Source organism: Carcharodon carcharias, chromosome 4 (assembly GCF_017639515.1).
Source record: "Carcharodon carcharias isolate sCarCar2 chromosome 4, sCarCar2.pri, whole genome shotgun sequence".
NCBI lineage: Eukaryota > Metazoa > Chordata > Chondrichthyes > Lamniformes > Lamnidae > Carcharodon > Carcharodon carcharias.
In genome coordinates, this window is record NC_054470.1 from 14701442 (window position 1) to 14716420 (window position 14979).

Genomic DNA, 14979 nt, shown 5'->3' on the forward strand with positions numbered 1-14979 from the left:
CTGTGCAATAAAATGTCGAGCCACTCACATCCAGCATTACAAACTGGCATACCCTGCACCAAAAAGAGAAAAGGTGAAGCATACTCAGGCCATCAGAACCAAAGCAAATTTAATGCTGTTGTCACATTGAAAGCATAATGACATAACCATTACTGATCTTGATGTCCAAACCAGGAGATAAATAAACCGAACACAAACGAACAGAAAATCATCCGTGAACTGTCCTCCTTGAGCTCATGGTGCCTTTAACTTACATTTCCGAGCGCTACGTCTTGGTGCCCCCCTCTCAGTAGCACCGACGCTGGAGACAGCCTGCTGGCTGCTGTCAGGACCTGATGTCCTGCATCTGAGGGTTTTAAAGGAAGTGGTTGCAGAAATAGTGGAGGCATTGGTCAAAATATTCCAGAACTCACTGGATTCCGGGAGGGTCCCAGTGGATTGGAAAACCGCTAATGTGACGCCCCTGTTCAAGAAGGGATGGAAACAAAAAGGAAACTATAGGCCGGTCAGCCTAACATCTGTTATTGAGAAAATGCTAGAGCCAATTATTAAGGGAGAAATAGCAGGACATTTAGAGAAGCTTAACACAATCAAACAGAATCAACAAGGTTTTGTGAAAGGGAAATCATGTTTGACAAATTTGCTGGAGATCTTTGAGCATATAACAAGCAGAGTTGATAAAGGGGAACCCGTAGATGTAGTGTATTTGGATTTCCAGAAGGTATTTGATAAGGTGCCACACAAGGTTATTTCACAAGATAAGAGCCCACAGTTTTGGGGGTAATGTATTAATATAGATTGAGGATTGGTTAACACAGAGAAGACAGAGAGTCGGGACAAATGGGTCTTTTTCAAGTTGGAAAGACGTAACTAGTAGAGTGCCACAAGGATCAGTCCTAAGGCCTCAATTATTTATTATCTATATTAATGACGTGGAGAAGGGGGCAGAGTGTAATGTATCCAAATTTGCTGATGATACAAAAATGGATGGGACGGCATGTTGTGCTCAGGACATAAGGAATCTGCAAGGGGATATAGACAGGTTGAGTGAGTGGGCAAAAACTTGGCAGATGACGTTTAATGTAGGAAAGTGTCATGTCATGCACTTTGGTGGGAAAAATCAAAAGGCAGACTCTTATTTAAATGGAGAGAGACTCCAAAAAAGTGCAGCACAAAGGGATCTGAGTGTTCTTGTGTGAAACAAAAAAGTTAGCATGCAGCTACAGCCAGTAATTAAGAAGGCAAATGGAATTTTGGCCTGTATTGCTAGGGGGTTGGACTTTAGATGTAGGGAAGTCTTGTACAGGGTGTTGTTGAGGCCACACCTGGAGTAATGAGTACAGTTTTAGTCCCTGTATTTAAGAAAGGATATACTGGTATTGGAGGCAGTTCAAAAGAGATTCACTAGGCTGATTCCAGGGATGAAAGGATTGACTTATTAAAAACGGCTAAACTGGTTAGGCCTTTATTCACTAGAGTTTAGAAGAATGAGGGATGATCTTATTGAAACATACAAGATTCTGAGGGGGCTTGACAGGGTAGATGTTGAGAAGATATTTCCACTACTGGGGGAATCTTGAACTAGGGGACGTAGTTACAGAATAAGGGGACACTCAGTTAAAACTGAGATGGGAAGGAATTTCTTCTCTGAGGTAGTGAATGTCTGGAATTCTCTACCCCAAAGAGTTGGGGAGGCTAGATCACTGAAAGTATTTAAAGAAGAGGTAGGTAGATTTTTGAAATATCGGGGAGTTGAGGGTTATGAGGAGCTGGCACAAAAGTGTTGAGGCCTGGGGCAGATCAGCCATGATCTTATTGAATGGCGGGACAGGCTTGAGGGGCCAAATGGCCCACTACTCTCTTTTATGTTCTGATGTCTTGTTGGCCTTGATGACCTTGGCGGTCGTCCTCTGGCCAGTGGAGCCTGTGCTGATCCCACCTGGGAGGGAGGGGCCAGTGCCACGGCTTGCATTTCCCCAGGCATCACAGCCTCATCCGATGCCACGGTCACTGGCGGAGGGGTGGAGTAGCTGCTGCCGTCATCCAGAGTGCCCTGAGAGGAGCCCGCAAAGATGGCAGGCAGCTCATGCACCAACGTGAGGTTGCTCTGGACTTCACTGCTCACCATTGATGGACGGGCACCTAGCTGGGATACTGGGTGCCTCATCCATCTCCCACCTGGCACTGACCACCTTAGGGCTTGCAGGTCCAAGCGCAACCCCAGGGACCGCTGATTCTGTTCCTGGAGTCACCACTCTCAGCGGATGAGGAATTGCACTTGACCATGGGAGCCAACGCAGTGCTCATGCTCCGCATGGACTCCTCCACAACAGAGAGCATGGCACGCAGACCCCTTTGGATCTCCGCCAGATCCTCCCACACATCCCGCTGGATATCCAGCATCTGCCGCCTAATGGACGACTCCAGAGCTCGTCATCAGCCTTCGACTGAGTGTCATCCTGGTCCCCAGTCGTCGTCTGGGACTGCTGGTGTCCTTGGCACTCTCTGCTTTCACCTGTACCTCAAGCGAGTGTGAAGTGCCCTCATCAATGTACACTGACATTCTGGCCTCTGATCTAATGCCCACCAAGGTGCTGGTATCTGCGCTGGTGCCTGGTTCAGAGAGCAGGTACAAATGAAGCTCCGTGGTCCTCCAGTGTCAGGGGTGGCCCTTCGGGGTCCAGAGTATGATTGCGTGCTGGCGAATCTAAGGGAGGACAAGTATATGTCATTAGATAAAGTCAGGCACCCTGGTGAGGCAATGGCGATCTGCATCATAGTGCGATTGTCTTTCAATGATCAATGGGGACTCCAGGCTTGAGGCTCCCATCAATGAAGAGACTACACTGGAATTGTTGCACATTCTGAAACTCTCACCTCTGTGCACTGCACTCTTACCTTCGTCTGGCACCCCAGCCTCTCCATCCTCGGTTGCATGTGGAGCGCGCTAGCTCTGTAGCTCTTGGGTTTCCCGCTTGAATCTGGCCTCTGCCTGTACTTGATCTCTCTGGTTATGACTCGTCTTCTCCTGAAAGGACATAGTAGCATTGATTAGTCCATTCTCTACCTGCAGCACCATTGCAGCCTGACCAACCCCAGCTGAGAGCACCTTGCAGGGCACATCGGAGTCATGACCCTCGAGCCGCAAGATACTCAATCCAAGCAGCCAGGGCTCATCCCCTTGGCCAGCTCCAATGTGATTGTCATTTGGCACTCAGACTCTAACACCCCTTAGGGTGACGGTCAGATCCTAATGCTTCTGCATCCTGACCCATGCCAACATGGTACTCACCCGTCCTGAGTGCAGCAGGTCATTAAACCTCTTCCGGCACTGCACCCATGTGCACCGCACCATGTCATGGCTGCTAACCAGCGCTGCAACCTCCTCCCACTTGGTGAGGTGCAGTGGCCTCCTCCCACCTTTGGGGACAAGGATGTCCCTCCTGGCAGTCACCTCCTCCAGGAGGACCGCGAGGCACTCACCTGAAAAGCGGGGGGCTGAGTGCCCACCTGACCTGTCCTCCCGCCTGCCGTTGTCCAGCCGCGCTCTACTCCATAACATGAGTTTTCAAAACGCAGGAGAGATGTTCTTCCATAGCAGCCTTCAAGGGGCTACCTGGCCGATTTTAAACTGGCCGCCGGGTTGCCATGGGACCTGGCAGCCAACAGTCACCTGCCCCTTCCCAACCAGTGGGGAGCTGCATTTCCCATAAGGCCTGCCAGCGTGAAATCATGGTTGTGGGCTGATTGTCGGTGGTAGCCCACTGATTGTGCCCGGCTGCTGACTTAAAAATCCTGCCCTACGTGCCTAGAACAGGTGTGCCGCCGACTGAAAACACAAATAAAAGAAAAAACGAAATAAGCAAAAAAAAGAAATAAAAATGGGGTCAGAGATTATGTTCTGAAATTGTTGAACTCAGTGTTGAGTCTGGAAGGCTGTATAGTGCCTAATTGAAAGATGGGCACTGTTCCTATAGCTTACATTGAGCTTCGCTGGAGCAGGGGCAGGTAGGCTAAGGGCAGGGAGGTCAGCGTGAGAGCAAAGTGGAGAATTAAAATGACAGGCTCGGAAGCTCAGAGTCCTGCTTTGCGGACTGAGTGAAGGTGTTCCTGCAAAGCGGACACCTGATATGCATTTGGTCTCCCCATTGTAGAGGAGACCTCATCGTGAGCAGTGAATACAGTGGACCAGATTGAAAGAAGTATGCTTAAATTGCTGCTTCACCGAGGAAGAGTATTTGGGGCCTTTGGATGTTGAGGGGAGAGGAGGTAAAAGGGCAGGTGTTGCATCACCTGCATTTGCATGGAAAGGGGATCGGGTGTTAGGGGTGACTGAGGAATGCACCAGGCTATTATGGAAGGAACGGTTCCTTCAGAATGCTGAAAGGGGAGGGGAGGAGAAGATTCATTTGGTGGTGGCATCATGCTGGAGGTGACACAAATGGCGGAAAATGATCTGTTGATTGAGGAAGCTGGCGGGGTGGAAGGTGAGGACAAGGAGAACCCTGTTCTGATTCTGGCAGAGAGGGGAGGGGTGAGAGCAGAAGTGTAAGAAATATGGTTGATACAACTGAGAGCCCTGTCAACCAAAGTAAGGGGGTGGGGGGGTGTGGGTTGGTGGAAATCGACATCTCAGAATGCTGTTGTGGAAGGTCACATCATCAGAACAGATGCAATGGTAATGGGGGAACTGGGGGTATGCAGTGGGATCCTGACAGGTTGCAAGTGTGAGGTAGATTAACCTTTCTGTCATTCAATCCTGTCTTTCGCCCCATCACAGACCTACCTTTTGAATTTGTTCCACCCACCCTTGTTCAAAACCTATTACTTTTCTAACTTTCCCAGTTCTGACGACAGGTCACAGAACTGAAACACGGTTTTTCTCTCTCTGTGGATGCTGCCTGACCTGCTGAATATTTCCTGCATTTTCCTGTTTTTATTTTAACTTACACTTTTTTTTAATGGATTTACCTAATTTTAGATTTTTAATTCACTATTTTGTTCTCACTTTCCTCTATCAAAATCTCCCTAATTGGATCAAATGTAAATTTGTGGGACTTTTTCCCCCCTAAATTTGCTTCTTAATGCTTTTCCTATTTCTTACTTCTCCTGCACCACAGGTCCAATTTTCACCTGTGCTATGGGTGGAATCATCCCAGATTTGCACAAACCACAGTAGCGGGTGGGAAGAATGTAGTTTTACTCGCTGGCCACAATGGTGGGTTTTTGTGCCGTAGCGTCCCATTTCCACCTCGTTAATTATGTAGCCACAGGAAACACGGTGTCTCGCTGGCAAGTGGCCTCCAGTTTGCCCGCCATGCTGTTACCTCGCTGCTTCCTCACATAGGGCATCATATTTAAACTGCAGCCGCGCGCACAGTTTTAGAAGCTTGCAGCCCAGGACTGCTCCAGTGAAGACCTGGCCCTAAATGCCAAGAAGAGTGCAGCTCCCCCGATTCAATGACGCATCCCTCGGAGCCCGTGGAGGGCCGCCACGATGTCCTCTAGCCCCGCGCTGGCAGCAGGAGGCCCATCAGTCTCACCACTTCGGCTTGGGAGGTGATAGCAGAGATGGCCAGTGCCAATGCTGCACATGAGAGGTTGGCCATCCAGTGCAGAAAACAGATGAATGTCCTCACCCGTGCCACCAGGGTAAGGCAACCACTCTAATCTCTCACACTCACAAGGCCATCATGTGTTCACTGGCATCTCACTCACTGCCAGCTCGAGGGATATCACCATTCACTCTCACACACCCTCACATTTCCATCTGGCCTAATCTCCTTTGGAGACTGCCTTCTCAGCCCTCACCCCTCACCAACACACACGCTGGGATACCCCCTTCTCCAGTACAGCCCTCGCACTGAAGCCTCTTCCTTCGTCTGAGGCCACTTCTCCCCCTTGCCCAAGCAAGCATTAACCCTACAGCCATTGAAAAGCCACACCAGCTTATGGCTGGTCTGCTAGGTAGAGACCTGCCCGTGAGCCCCCCTAAAAGTGATGTGGTGCTGTCGGTGAAGCCTGGCGTTGATGACCGTGAGTGCTTCCTAAATCAAGGTAGGCAAACAAACCTTGAAGTCCTGAGCAAAGTGCAGCTCGCCAGGTGCATGTCCACTTATATACAGTTGTGAACCACATCGCTGTGCAATCACGCCGATGTGCCCGGATCATCCATTGTGGAGGGGATGATTCCGGTGAGCAGGACTTACAGTGAGATGCTGAAGTATTGAAATTAGGTTCCTGACTTGCGGCGGCCGGAAACACGGAGTGGAGCAGACAATCACAAACTGATCTCACGACGGCAAGAAACTGATTTCTGTCCTCCTCGCCATATTGTTTCCCCCCCCCAACGCGCCATGACGTCTGCGCCAATGGGGCCGGAAAATTCCAGCCTACATAGTATGACATGCTTCATTTAAGTTCATTAGCTGTCATATGCAGGATAGCAATGCAGGACCTTAGCAATGTGCTCTGCACTCTGCCAGTGCATGTTGCCATCTTCCCAATATTATTCTTCAAAGATTCCCATACAGTCTCCTTCTCCTAGGGACGTACTCAGTGGCAATTCTTTAATGTATTTACCTATGCCACTTTTAAAAAAAAACTAATGACAATTTATAATTAAGTAATCATTGATATAGCTAGTTTACAGTGGCCTATAAGGTCCTTTTGTAGGACTGGTAAGGTAAATAGCCATAGACCACTCAAAGACCATAGCCATCTCTATCCATTAGAGAGAGAGAGACATTTGTTTGTATACAGCTTGAGGGGCATCACTATGCAACAAGAATGGGGCAAGTCAAGGAGGCAGGTCTCTATGAACAACCACAACTGATGTAGGGATTGAACCTGTGTCATTGGCATCCTTCTGCATTACACCTAGCCACCTAGCTAACTGTTTACTGGTAATGTGGAATAGTAAAATGCTACTTTCCTATTGTAAGAAACTAATATTTCAGCATTAGGGTATAATCTAAATGAAGAAAGCTCTGTAAAATCAATAATCTTGTATGTTTGAAAATTTTGTATGGGCTCAGAGCTTCTTGAGTTTTCAAATTGATGTGGCTTATCCTTTGATTTATCAAGATTATTGTCAATGACTGAAGTTATCTTCCTTTTATTATCCCTGAATCAAACCTTGCTACGAAGGAGAAAATGTTATGGTCCTTTCTTCAGTTTGTAAGCAGTGAAATGACACTTGTTTTACAGGTTTAATGTACTTTCTTAGCTGAAAAAGAAATATTTTGCCTTGGATAATCAATATTCCTATTTACTGTATGGTAAGGGAAAATATGATTATTGTGCAAAGACTTTTGTTTTGTGCAATTCCAGTGCTTTATTCAGTGTGTTGTTGGCACAAAAGACCACAGACTAAACATGGAAGATGCCAAAACATTTAAATCAACAATATATGTTATAGCATATAGAATTGTACCCCCAGGAAGTGTGTTATTGCAGCTAGTCAACAGGTGCATAAGTATTTGGATTCTGTAATGCATGTTGTTGTTTTTCTGACACTAACCCAGGAAATTTTCTTTGTTTAGAATGTACAAATTTTATTTAAACTTTTTTTAAATTAATGCAAAGACTCCATCTGGTGGTTGTGCTGGTTTTATTTATTCAACATTTTGTTCTGTTTTCCATGTAAAAGAAAATTTTATTGTGAACTAGTATGTAACAGCTATTGCTTGGACATAAGTGTGTCAGCACTGTTGGACATTGAGATTCAAGGATTGTTGAATGTTTCCAGTTAATCCCATTAATTAATGAGTTCAGTTTCCTTGCATCATTGTGTTGGGCAACTGTACTTCATTATGCCAGTGGTATTGTGAGCATTTGCTCTGTAGGTAAAATAATCTTATTAAAAATTGATTCTAATTTTTAACACATTCATCTTTTAGGAGAGATTCTGACAGTTATCACCTGCTTAAAGATTTTGTATAACTTGTACCAATTTTACACCAATGTGCTTAGTTATAAGATAAAATGGAGGTGCAAAGGAAAATATACTGTTATGATGTGGCAGGTGATGTGTGCTAGGTGGACCAAATCCACAAGGGAAACTTGGCCACACTATCACAACAGTTTTACAATGCTGTATTTATTGCGAGATGTGTGCACCGGACTCAGAAGTAATGAGTCCACTGAGACCGTTAGAGATTTTAAAAATTAAGTTAAAATATTTGTTAACAAAATAAAAGATTTCAAGGACATAAGACTACAATTACTTAATACTATACCAAATCCTAAAATTCCTAACTAACCTGACTCCCAGTTACACACCACTTTAAGGCAACAGTTCAAAATAGATTTTAGATTTAAAAAAAAACAAACCAGCAAGTTACCCACAGTACCCACTTGACAGTGGATTTCCAAATAGTTTTCTCCAACTTCGGTTACTGGATACAGCAAACTTGTGTACAAATGGCTGGAGGCTTCTTCACACACTCCTGTTAAATCTTACATGGCCTTTCATTCTCCTTTTATATATGTTTTTCTCACTTTAATATGTAAATTCCATTGTTGGATATGTCATTGAAAGTGTACCTTTCCCATAATATAAAAACTTTCATGTTGCCAATATTATCAGTAACCTTTGGGAAAAATAAACACACTCCTTAGTCTGTTTACAACCAGCAGATAAGCAAGGCTAACATTTCTTTGAGATCCAAACAATCTCTTCACTTCTCTAAAAATGCAAATTCCCATCACACCTTGCATGCTAAGACCCCATCCATGTTTACTCATTAGCATTTCAAGTACATTTCTACACCTAGCTTCTTTTGATAAATTCAAGCTTGCAGTCTACCTGACTCCAAATGTAATTAAATCAAACAGGCAGAACCATCTACACTCACACCCATAAACCTACTTTACACATAAACCAGAAAAATATTATGAAAATGATTATACTTTTGTAACAATGCCTTCCAGTGATATTTGAAATCTTCAAAATAAGGCAAAATACCTGGTGCATAACAGGGTGGGGTAGATGAATGGCTTGCCCAAGTCGCATTTCAGATGGGGCTAGGCTGCTTGGGCGTGTTAGTCAAAATTAATTCAGCTTAGTACAGACATCAAAGCTATCTGAGGAATGGATACAGTTATTAAAACATCAGTTCAAAGGATTGGCGGAGAAGAAAAGAGTTGATGTTTTGAGTCCTCATGACCCTTCGACAGAACTTGAGTTCGAGTCCAAGAAAGAGTTGAAATATAAGCTGGTTTAAGGTGTGTGTGTTAAGGTGTGGTCATGAGGACTCGAAACGTCAACTACCATCCATTCTTAATTAGCACATTCGTTTAGATAATATCACCAACTTTAACTTTAACACCTATGTGTTCTATTGTACTATTGTCGTTGACATCTTTTGATGATCTGCTTCTATCACTGCTTGTTTGTCCCTACAACCACACCACCCCCCCCGCTCCACCTCTCTGTCTCTCTATCTCTCCGCCCCCCACACACACCTTAAACCAGCTTATATTTCAACTCTTTCTTGGACTCGAACTCAAGTTCTGTCGAAGGGTCATGAGGACTCGAAACGTCAACTCTTTTCTTCTCCGCCGACGCTGCCAGTCCTGCTGAGTTTTTCCAGGTAATTCTGTTTTTGTTTTGGATTTCCAGCATCCGCAGTTTTTTTGTTTTTAGTTCAAAGGATTGGTTCTGTGGCAATTTGCCTGGTATAAATTTTAGCATCTTCATCTGAATTACTGAAGACTGTTGTGACTTGCTTCTGTGGTAAGGAAGCCAGCTGGGGATCTACTTCAGGTCACCTTAGGACCTCTGCAATAAGCATTACCAGAGGTTAAATGCCGTTGGTATAACTCTGGAGCATTTAGCCTGATGGGCGACAGCCATTTTGGGATAGGTTTCAGAAATTGGAACAGCAGGCCTCACAGATGAGTGGGGTGTTTGCTCCATTAGTTATGAGGTTTAGGTAATTGGAAATGAAAAAAGGCCTAATAAAATGCAGATTGCATTCATTCCTTCCACTCCACAAATTTAAATTACCATTGGGATAGTTTCTACTCAAAAAACTCAGGAAAAATTGTATACAATAATTTTCCATTGATAGTGGCAGAATTGGGACCCTGATTTTGCACTAATTTCTTGTTAGTGAAATTTAAGAATGGAAGTGAACCTCTCGTTGGAAGGGCCATTTGCATGGGTCAGGTGAGTACCCATGGGATGTCACTGCTGGATCCGACTACTTTGGAATGGTGTTGGCCTGAAAAAATTGTAGAAGATTGAGGGGGGAACTTTCCTGTCCTGTCAGCGGCAGGTTTTGTGGTGGGTGGGAGCGGGAAATTTGGAAAGAGGCCAAAAATCGGGTTCCTACTGGTGGGAGATCACTTCAGAACTTTCCGCTCACCGCTTTCATGGTTGATCGATGGCCGGTCAGGTTTCCTTCTGATCAATGTTGGGAAGGTCATTTGCATGCATTACCCTGTCATGAATGCTCATTAAAAACACTATTCGCCGGAATCATGATCTCCCTCCCAAACTTGCACTGCGCTAGTGGGAAATTAGACCGGTCTGAAACAGGTTTTGAAATGAGTGGCGTGCAGCTGCAAGCCCTCAATTCACTCGTGACTATGAGGTGATTGCAACATCAAAGCCTACCTGCAACAGCGCTACTCCAGGTTCTCGCCATTGCCAGTGATTCGCTACACTGATGGGGGTGTAGAGTTGGTCTGCTCACTGGATTCCTCCGTTACCCGGGGAGGTGTCTTCTGCGAGGTTCAGGCAGGGGTGCACTATGTTACAGAGATCAGCGTTACGACCTGGGGGAGCGGTGGGAGTGGGGGGGAAGGAAGACCGAGACATGGAGCGCAGTGGGATTTGTTGGGGTTGGAGAGTGGGGAAGGAGGCACGGGGGACAATGGGCTATGGTGGGGTTGGAGAGGGCAGACCGAGAGACCAAGGGTGGGGAAGCTGGAGCCCAACATGGAAGCCTGGAAAGTAGACACAGAAGGGACTGGATGGGGATCTAACTGTATGAATGGGAGGGGATGCATGCAGATTTTGGAATACGATGGGGGGTTGTGTTAGTGTGGCAGAAGCGAGATGGGTTGCAAGGACACATAGAATTGGGGGAGGGGAAAGGCTTGCACATGAGGATGGGTTGCGCAGAGACTCATGGTGGAGAGGGAGGAAGTGACATTGTGTTGTCAGCAGTAGAGAAGGAACAGGAGAGCTCAATGAAAGACAGTCATCATCACTGGTCTGGAGTCAAAAAGTCGGGGTAAGAGATCAAAAGCAGTCCTGAGGCTTTTTGCACTTAATAGCCAATGTGAGAGATTAAAGGCAGTCCTGGGAATTTGCGGGCTGTGCATGGCATGTATGTTGAAGTCCCGCTCCAGGGAGGCTCACTGGAATAAGGCACAGCTTGGTGTGCAGGGTGTGGTCATGGTCTTGTGTTGGATGATCATGGTCTTGTCTGGCTTGGCACTGGGCTGCAGATGGGATGGTCAGGGTTAGGGAAGGCATCTGCAGCCTGTAAATGGGGAATATGTAATAAAGAGGAGTATTCAAAGCTCTCCTGGGTGTGGGTGAGAAGGTGCGGGGTGCAATCTCCTCAGTACTTGACCCTGCACACAGTTTTGAGATGGGGGTCTGATGATTGGTGGTGAGGTCCACGTTGGGCATGGGACCATCAACAGTGATGGGTTCAGGTGGAATGTCCAGCGCAATTGCAATGGGATTCAGGGTTACTGGGGGAGACTGCAGAATAACTGGAGGGAGCTCTACCTGCACATCGTGAGGTTCCAGGGAGATTGGAGGGACCTGAACACTGACAGGGGGAGGGCTGAAGCTGGACTCAAAATAAAAATGCAGCACCACCATCTTGAAACCCCAAAGTTATTGCACAGTTTGAAATCTAAACTGGAAATGAATCTGTGCATGAGAAGGGTCTCAGTCAGTGTGGGAGGAGACCAGGGCTGCACTCAGGGGCCCTTTCAGGGGGCACCCTCCAACTGTTTGGAGTCTCAGCATTGAAATGGAGTCAGAGCTGAGAGAAAAGAGGCAGATTCTGTTGAGAAGATACAATCAGAGACATTGCCTTTTGTTGTGCTTTAACAAGAGACTTCAGGAGTCATTGACTTCACAACACAGTCACTCCATTTGAACATTAACAGAGAAGCATGGGAGAATGGAAAATGCAGGCAACCATTAAGGAAGCACAGCTGCTGCATACCTGCCAGATCATCAGTGAAAGCCTCTAATGTGCTTTCTCCAATTGGCATGGATCACGGGACCATGAGGTCCAAGTTGATCTTAATCGGTAAAACGGATCAGAGATTGTAGGAGTGCCTTTGGTAAGGTGACACATTTCATGAATGTGTCCAACCCTCTCCCAGCCTCCGTGGGATTGAGATCTCAAGTATCAGGATTGGCATCATGGTCACCAAGATATGTGAGTGTTCACTTCAGCTGCAAGGCTGAATCAGCAAAAAGCTAATAGCGCAGATGGAGCTCCAGGGCATGACAGTGGCTTTCTGTTTGCGAGTGGGTGGTCTATTATATTTGCCCCGTGTTCATTAATCTCTTGCATTTGTCAGACCCAGGGAGAAGGGGATTGAATAATGGCGCCTGTGCTCAATGCTGCCTTGTTGATGGCAATGATATGATTTGAGGAGGAGAAGAACGGTCCAGTGCCACCTAGTACAGCTTCAAGAGGAGGCCTGGCCTGAGGTCCAGGGGAGTCGCAGAGGATGAGGAGATTAGATCTATCACATGGAGATGATTTGTACGACCAAGGGTCTCCCAAAGAAGGCTCTCCTATCTGGAAATGAATGACAATGCCGCGCATGGATGTGCTTGTCAAGTGATGTGGTGGCTCATATCTGCCACATTCTGCTGGAGGATCTAACACCCTGTGGACTGTGGGGATATCCCTTGCTAGTGCCCATGAAGGTCACTGTCGTGCTCCATTTATTTGCCTGTAGATTGTTCCAGGGATCCACAGGGGACTGATGCAGCACCTTCCAATCCTCAGCACATAAGTGTATCAAGGAGGTGACAGGTGCCCTCTACAGTAAGGCTCATCATTATATGAAGTTCACACTCGCTGAAACTGGCCAGGCTGCTGGATTTCTGGGGTTTGCAGCTATCTCAGGCTTCCTGAGAGTACAGGGTGCAATCAATTGCACACATGGCATTGAGAGCTCCATGGCAACAGCCCCTGATGTTCATTAACAGGAAAGGGTTCCCCTTCCTGAATGTTCAACTGGTGTGTGATCATCAGAAGCACATCTTGTACATTTGTGTCAGGACCCTGGGAGTTCTCATGCCTCACACATCCTGAGTCACTGCCAGGTGGCTCACATATTCAAAGGGCCTCAGCGATTACAGGGCTGGCTGCCTGGGGATAAGGGGTACTGCCCCTCTCGCTTAGCCACTGATGGATCCCACCAATGCATATGGCAATGGAGTGCAGGTCTGAGCACAAATCCGGCAGGACCTGCTGGACCAAGGTCTCCAAGGCAGTCGCCACCCTTTCCATGGAGACCTTGAGGCCCTCACATGTCGAAGCCACAACATCAGAGAGAACATGGACAGACTCCATCCTTCACTCTCGTTTATGGACAGCTTCTTGCAGCTCTACCTGATTTTCTGCCACCTGTTGTTGCATCTCCAGCATGTGTGACATGGCCGTTTCCAGAGGCTCATCATCAGACTTGGACTCAGCAGTGCCTGATCTCCAGCAGTCCTCCGAGTGCCAGATATCTGGGCTATCACTGCCTCAGACAGCTTTGGAGGCATATCCGTGTGGTGTTCCTCAGAATGTGACCCTGAGCCTGCTGTATAATTATGAGGCGTGTGTCTCTGCATTGATGGAGGGTGAGGTGAACGTAGTGGCAAGTCTTCTTCAAATGGCTCCCCAGCATCCTCTGAGGTGGCCTGGGGCCCGGGGCTTATGTTGGCTCTTGTGGTCAGTCCGGGCCTGCTGGTGCCTGTAAAAAGAGCAGATAAATTTAGTCCATGAACTGAGAATGTCAGGATGTGATCAACTCATGGAGCGCTCATCAGTACTGGCTTCCTGGGAGAGGCTGAGCTCGTCCTCCTGACAGGTGCGATCTCTGTCCTCATCCACCAACTCGGCCACGTCCTCCTTGAATTTGGCCAGCTCCAAGATGTCGGCCTTCCTCCTCCAGTCTGGGATCTTTCCCTGTTGTTGTGGGTAAGCTTGGCCTGCATGAAGACAAATGGATGGAACGTGATGAGAAGAGATGGAGGAGAGGTTGGGAAGCCTGTGTGCCTGCTGTGTGTGCTGAGCCAACCCCTGTAAGGGCTGGGGATGCAGTTTTGCAGCATGATAGATGTTTAGGTGCCCATTAGATAATCAGTGCTGATGTGTTTCCTCCTAATATTGTGTGAGGTCCCTGAGCATTATGACCCTTTTGAGTGCCTGATGCCGTTATAGATCATTCATCCACTTCCTGCACTAGATTACATTTCTCGGGCGGGTGCCCAATGAGCTGACCTCTCCTGCAACTGCTTCCAAGGCTGGCGAGGTGAGGCTGGTGGAGCCATCCTTTGGGTAAGGATATCCCGGAGCAGGCGGCCTCAAACGAGTGATTGCTGAACCTCAGTGTAGCTTTCTTCTTGGAAGAAGATGTCTCCTCCATACTGCTGGGCTGGAGAAAGTGAATGTGTGTGTTTGGGTAGTGGTTAAATATGGTGCCTGGACCTTCGACCCCATTAAGTAAGGGTGGAGCAGGCAAATCAGTGCCCGCCCCACACGTGATTCGGAGAGTTACTCGCTGATGCATATTTAATGAACTTCTGAGCAAATTCCGTCCTGCATTCCAGTGGGAAATGCACTGCGAAACCCGCCTGTCACTGCACTTAGCCTCTGGAAGGGAAAATTCCGCCCTGAGTATCTGTGGTGTGATTAATTGTAATAGGGAAAACACCGCCTTTAAATAAAAAATTACATACTTCTACCACCCAATGAATCTTGGAGGCCAGAT

The 14979-nt window shown here is 46.9% G+C and overlaps 1 protein-coding gene across 1 annotated transcript in view; it reads left to right on the forward strand.

Annotated features, from left to right (window-relative positions):
* LOC121277408 (sorting nexin-24-like) overlaps nt 1-14979 on the forward strand; it is a 229079-nt gene that overhangs the window by 62409 nt on the left and 151691 nt on the right. The gene's annotated exons all lie outside the window — the stretch shown is intronic.